This window comes from Arachis stenosperma, chromosome 9 (assembly GCF_014773155.1).
Source record: "Arachis stenosperma cultivar V10309 chromosome 9, arast.V10309.gnm1.PFL2, whole genome shotgun sequence".
Lineage (NCBI taxonomy): Eukaryota > Viridiplantae > Streptophyta > Magnoliopsida > Fabales > Fabaceae > Arachis > Arachis stenosperma.
This window is the reverse complement of record NC_080385.1, coordinates 102502584-102509203: the sequence shown is the minus strand read 5'-3', so window position 1 is coordinate 102509203 and position 6620 is coordinate 102502584. Positions and strand designations below refer to the sequence as shown.

General features: G+C 39.1%; 1 non-coding gene across 1 annotated transcript; it reads left to right on the top strand.

Annotated features, from left to right (window-relative positions):
• The first annotated feature begins 554 nt into the window (after window positions 1–554).
• LOC130953951 (small nucleolar RNA R71) lies at window positions 555–662 on the top strand. Its single transcript, XR_009076109.1, has one exon. It is a non-coding gene; the product is annotated as a small nucleolar RNA R71 (small nucleolar RNA).
• Window positions 663–6620: the final 5958 nt, after the last annotated feature.

The window sequence follows — 6620 nt, the reverse complement described above, 5'->3', positions numbered from 1 at the left end:
CTCTCTGTCTGTTGCTGAGAAGATGATGGAAAAGGCTTGCTATTGCTAAACCTGTTTCTTCCACCATTATTGTTATTGAAACCTTGTTGAGGTCTCTCTTGATTCTTCCATGAGAGATTTGGGTGATCTCTCCATGAAGAATTATAAGTGTTACCATAGGGTTCTCCTAGGTAATTCACCTCTTCCATTGAAGGGTTCTCAGGATCATAGGCTTCTTCCTCAGATGAAGCATCCTTAGTTCTGCTTGGTGCATTTTGCATTCCAGACAAACTTTGAGAAATCAAATTAACTTGTTGAGTCAATATTTTATTCTGAGCCAAAATGGCGTTCAGAGCATCAATCTCAAGAACTCCTTTCTTCTGACTAGTCCCATTGTTCACAGGATTTCTTTCAGAAGTGTACATGAATTGGTTATTTGCAACCATTTCAATTAGCTCTTGAGCTTCTGTAGGCGTCTTCTTCAGATGAAGAGATCCTCCAGCAGAGCTATCCAAAGACATCTTGGATAGTTCAGAAAGACCATCATAGAAAATACCTATGATGCTCCATTCAGAAAGCATGTCTGAGGGACATTTTCTGATTAATTGTTTGTATCTTTCCCAAGCTTCATAGAGGGATTCACCATCCTTCTGTCTGAAGGTTTGGACTTCCACTCTAAGCTTACTCAATTTTTGAGGTGGAAAGAACTTTGCCAAGAAGGCATTGACTAGCTTTTCCCAAGAATCCAGGCTTTCTTTAGGTTGTGAATCCAACCATATTCTTGCTCTGTCTCTTACAGCAAAAGGGAATAGCATCAGTCTATAGACCTCAGGGTCTACCCCATTAGTCTTGACTGTGTCACAGATTTGCAAAAATTCAGCTAAGAACTGATGAGGATCTTCCAATGGAAGTCCATGGAACTTGCAATTCTGTTGCATTAGAGAAACTAATTGAGGCTTAAGCTCAAAGTTGTTTGCTCCAATGGTAGGGATAGAGATGCTTCTCCCATAGAAGTTGGGAGTAGGTGCAGTAAAGTCACCCAGCACCTTCCTTGCATTGTTGGCATTGTTATTATTTTCGTCTGTCATGGGTTCTTCTTCTTTGAAGAATTCGGTCAGGTCCTCAACAGAGAGTTGTGCCTTAGCTTCTCTTAGCTTTCGCTTCAAGGTCCTCTCAGGTTCAGGGTCAGCTTCAACAAGAATGCCTTTGTCTTTGTTCCTGCTCATATGAAAGAGAAGAGAACAAGAAAATATGGAATCCTCTATGTCACAGTATAGAGATTCCTTGAGGTGTCAGAGGAAGAAAAATGGAAGACAGAGGTAGAAAATTCGAACTTATCAAAGAAGATGGAGTTCGAATTTTGCATTAAGGAATAGTGTTAGTCCATAAATAGAAGGATGTGAGAAGAAGGGAAGTAATTTTCGAAAATTTAAGTAAAAGATTTTGAAAACATTTTGAAAAACACTTAATTGATTTTCGAAAATAAGAGTGGAAAAGAAATCAAGTGATTTTTGAAAAAGATTTTGAAATTAGAAATTAAAAAGATTTGATTGAAAACTATTTTGAAAAAGATGTGGTTAAGAAGATATGATTGAAAAGATTTGATTTGAAAACAATTTAAAAAGATTTGATTTGAAAACAATTTTAAAAAGATTTGATTTGAAAACAATTTTAAAAAGATTTGATTTAAAAAAATAATGACTTGCCTAACAAGAAAATATATGATTCAATCATAAAACCTTCCTTAACAGAAAAGGCAAAAAATGTTCAATCAAATCATTAATTGTTAGTAAGTATCTTTGAAAAAGGAAAGAAATTAATTTTGAAAGCATTTGATTGAAAAGATTGATTTGAAAAAGATTTGATTTTGAAAAACTTTGAAAACTTGAAAAAAATTTGATTTAAAAAACAAAATCTTCCCCTAGCACCATCCTGGCGTTAAACGCCCAGAATGGTGCACATTCTGGCGTTTAACGCCTAAACTACTTCCCTTTTGGGTGTTAAACGCCCAGCCAGGCACCCCGGCTGGCGTTTAAACGCCAGTCTGTCTTCTTCACTGGGCATTTTTGAATGCCCAGCTTTTTCTGTGTGATTCCTCTGCAGTATGTTCTGAATCTTCAATTCTCTGTATTATTGACTTGAAAAGACACAAATTAAAAATATTTTTGGATTTTTAATAAAAAGGAATAATCAAAATGCAACTAGAATCAAATAACAATGCATGCAAGACACCAAACTTAGCAGTTTGAATACCATTGACACTAACAAAATGAGAATGCATATAACAAAACACTCAAGTCAATAGAATTCAAAGATCAAAACAAGGAAATCATCAAGAACAACTTGAAGATCAATGAGGACACATGCATAAATGCAATAAGAACAGAAACATGCAATTGACACTAAACTTAAGATGAGACTCTAGACTCAAACAAGAAATATTTTTGGATTTTATGATTTTGTAAATTTTTTTTTTGTGCTTTTTCGAAAATTAAGTGAAAAGGAAAATAAAGGTATCAAAATTCTTAATGAGAATTCCAGGAATCATGCAATGTTAGTCTAAAGCTTTAGTCTAAAGGAATTAGACATAGCTAGCTAAGCTTCAGCAAGACATTGCATTCAAGAGCTAAATTGATGATGATCAATCAGCTTTGGTGATGATAAGAACATCACCTTGAAACACTAGAATTCATTCTTAAGAACTCTGAAGAAAAATAATACCCAATCTAAGCAACAAGATGAATCGTCAGTTGTCCATACACAAGAACAATCCCCGGCAACGGCGCCAAAAACTTGGTGCGCGAAATTGTGATCACTACAACTTCGCACAACTAACCAGCAAGTGCACTGGGTCGTCCAAGTAATACCTTACGCGAGTAAGGGTCGATCCCACGGAGATTGGTGGTATGAAGCAAGCTATGGTCACCTTGTAAATCTCAGTCAGGCAGACTCAAATGGATATGGTGATGAACGAAAATAACATAAAAGATAAAGATAGTGATACTTATGTATATCATTGGTGTAAGAGCTTCAGACAAGCGTATGAAGATGCCTTCCCTTCCGTCTCTCTGCTTTCCTACTGTCTTCATCCAATCCTTCTTACTCCTTTCCATGGCAAGCTCGTGTAGGGTTTCACTGTTGTCAGCAGCTACCTCCCATCCGCGCAGTGAAAGCTAATGCTCATACACTCTGTCACAGTGCGGCCAATCACCGGTTTGGTTCCCTCCCCTACCGGAATAGAATCCCTCTTTTGCGTCTGTCACTAACGCCCAGTAGGTTACAGGTTTGAAGCACATCACAGTCATTCAATCATTGAATCCTACTCAGAATACCACAGACAAGGTTAGACCTTCCGGATTCTCTTGAATGCCGCCATCAGTTCTTGCCTATACCACGAAGATTCCGATTAAAGAACCCAAGAGATATTCACTAAGCCTCAGATGCTTGTAGAACAAGAATGGTTGTCAGTCACCTTGTTCATAGGTGAGAATGGTGATGAGTGTCAATCATCACCTTCATCAAGTTGAAGAACAAGTGATATCTTGGACAAAGAACAAGCGGAATTGAATGGAAGAACAATAGTAATTGCATTAATACTCGAGGTACAGCAGAGCTCCACACCTTAATCTATGGTGTGTAGAAACTCCACCGTTGAAAATACATAAGAACAAAAGTGATCATTGGTTTCGGCCCCAGAGAGGGAACCAGAAGAACCAAGATGAAAATACAATAGTAAAAGGTCCTACTTATAGAGAACTAGTAGCCTAAGGTGTACAAAGATGAGTAAATGACATAAAAATCCACTTCCGGGCCCACTTGGTGTGTGCTTGGGCTGAGCAATGAAGCATTTTTCGTGTAGAGACTCTTCTTGGCGTTTAACTCCCGTTTTGGTGCCAGTTTGGGCGTTTAACTCCCATTCTTGTGCCAGTTTGGGCGTTTAACGCTGGGAATTCTGAGGGTGACTTTGAACGCCGGTTTGGGCCATCAAATCTTGGGCAAAGTATGGACTATCATATATTGCTGGAAAGCCCAGGATGTCTACTTTCCAACGCCGTTGAGAGCGCGCCAATTGGGCTTCTGTAGCTCCAGAAAATCCACTTCGAGTGCAGGGAGGTCAGAATCCAACAGCATCTGCAGTCCTTTTTAGTCTCTGAATCAGATTTTTGCTCAGATCCCTCAATTTCAGCCAGAAAATACCTGAAATCACAGAAAAACACACAAACTCATAGTAAAGTCCAGAAAAGTGAATTTTAGCTAAAAACTAATAAAAATATACTAAGAACTCAACTAAAACTACCAAAAACATACTAAAAACAATGCCAAAAAGCGTACAAATTATCCGCTCATCACAACACCAAACTTAAATTGTTGCTTGTCCCCAAGCAACTGAAAATCAAATAAGATAAAAAGAAGAGAATATACTATAGACTCCAAATTATCAATGAAACATAGCTCCAAATTAGATGAGCGGGACTAGTAGCTTTTTGCCTCCGAATAGTTTTGGCATCTCACTCTATCCTTTGAAATTCAGAATGATTGGCTTCTTTAGGAACTCAGAATCCAGATAGTGTTATTGATTCTCTTAGTTAAGTATGATGATTCTTGAACACAGCTACTTATTGAGTCTTGGCCGTGGCCCAAAGCACTCTGTCTTCCAGTATTACCACCGGATACATACATGCCACAGACACATAATTGGGTGAACCTTTTCAGATTGTGACTCAGCTTTGCTAAAGTCCCCAATTAGAGGTGTCCAGGGTTCTTAAGCACACTCTTATTGCCTTGGATCACAACTTTATTTCTTTCTTTTTCTTCTTTTTTCTTTCTTTTTCTTTTTTTTTTTTCTTTTCTCTCCCTTTTTTTTTTGTATTCGCTGCTTTTTCTTGCTTCAAGAATCATTTTTATGATTTTTCAGATCCTCAGTAACATGTCTCCTTTTTCATCATTCTTTCAAGAGCCAACAATTTTAACATTCATGAACAACAAATTCAAAAGACATATGCACTGTTCAAGCATACATTCAGAAAACAAAAAGTATTGTCACCACATCAAACTAATTAAGCTAGTTTTAAAGATGAATTTGAAATCCTGTACTTCTTGTTCTTTTGTGATAAAAACAGTTTTCATTTAAGAAAGGTGATGGATTCATATTGATAGCTTTAAGGCATAGACACTAAGACACTAATGATCATAAGACACAAACATGGATAAACATAAGCATAAAAATTCAAAAAACAGAAAATACAGAACAAGGAGATTAAAGAACGGGTCCACCTTAGTGATGGCGGCTTGTTCTTCCTCTTGAAGGTCCTCTGGAGTGCTTGAGCTCCTCAATGTCTCTTCCTTGTCTTTGTTGCTCCACTCTCATGATTCTTTGATCTTCTCTAATTTCATGGAGGAGGATGGCATGTTCTTGGTGCTCCACCCTTAGCTGCCCCATGTTGGAACTCAATTCTCCTAGGGAGGTGTTAATTTGCTCCCAATAGTCTTGTGGAGGAAAGTGCATCCCTTGAGGTATCTCAGGGATCTCTTGATGAGAGGGGTCTCTTGTTTGCTCCATCTTCTTCTTAGTGATGGGCTTGAGGTCATGCCTTCTCAGTTGAACCGGCTTTGGATGCCATAAATGGTTATGGAAAAACAAAAAGCAATGCTTTTACCACACCAAACTTAAAAGGTTTGCTCGTCCTCGAGCAAAAGAAGAAAGAAGAGAGTAGAAGAAGAAGAAATGGAGGAGAGGGAGATGGCTTTGTGGTTCGGCCAAAAGAGGGGGAGAAGTGGTGTTTGATGAAGGATGGATGTGAGTGGTGAAGAGAAAGAGATGTTGAGGTGATTGGTGAATGGGTGAAGAAGAAGAGAGAGTGGTTGGGTTGGTGGGGATCCTGTGGGGTCCACAGATCCTGAGGTGTCAAGGAAAAGTCATCCCTGCACCAATTGGCACTCAAAATCACGTTTTGAGGCATTTCTGGCGTTAAACGCCGGGCTGGTGCCCATTCCTGGCGTTTAACGCCAGGTTCTTGCCCTTTTCTGGCGTTTAACGCCAGTCTGGTGCCCCTTTCTGGCGTTAAACGCCCAGAATGGTGCCAGACTGGGCGTTTAAACGCCCATCTGCTAGGCTTACTGGCGTTTGAACGCCAGCAGCATCTTCCTCCAGGGTGTGCTGTTTTTCTTCCTGTTTTTCATTCTGTTTTTGCTTTTTCAATGGATTTTGTGACTTCTTATGATCATCAACCTACAAAAAACATAAAATAACAAAGGAAAATATATAAAATATAATTATTGGGTTGCCTCCCAACAAGCGCTTCTTTAATGTCAGTAGCTTGACAGATGGCTCTCATGGAGCCTCAGAAATGCTCAGAACTGTGTTGGAACCTCCCAACACCAAACTTAGAGTTTGAATGTGGGGGTTCAACACCAAACTTAGAGTTTGGTTGTGGCCTCCCAACACCAAACTTAGAGTTTGACTGTGGGGGCTCTGCTTGGCTCTGTTTTGAGAGAAGCTCTTCATGCTTCCTCTCCATGATGATAGATGGATGTCCTTGGGCCTTAAACACCAAGGATTCTTCATTCACTTGAATGATCAACTCTCCTCTATCAACATCAATCACAGCCTTTGCTGTGGCTAGGAAGGGTCTGCCAAGGAT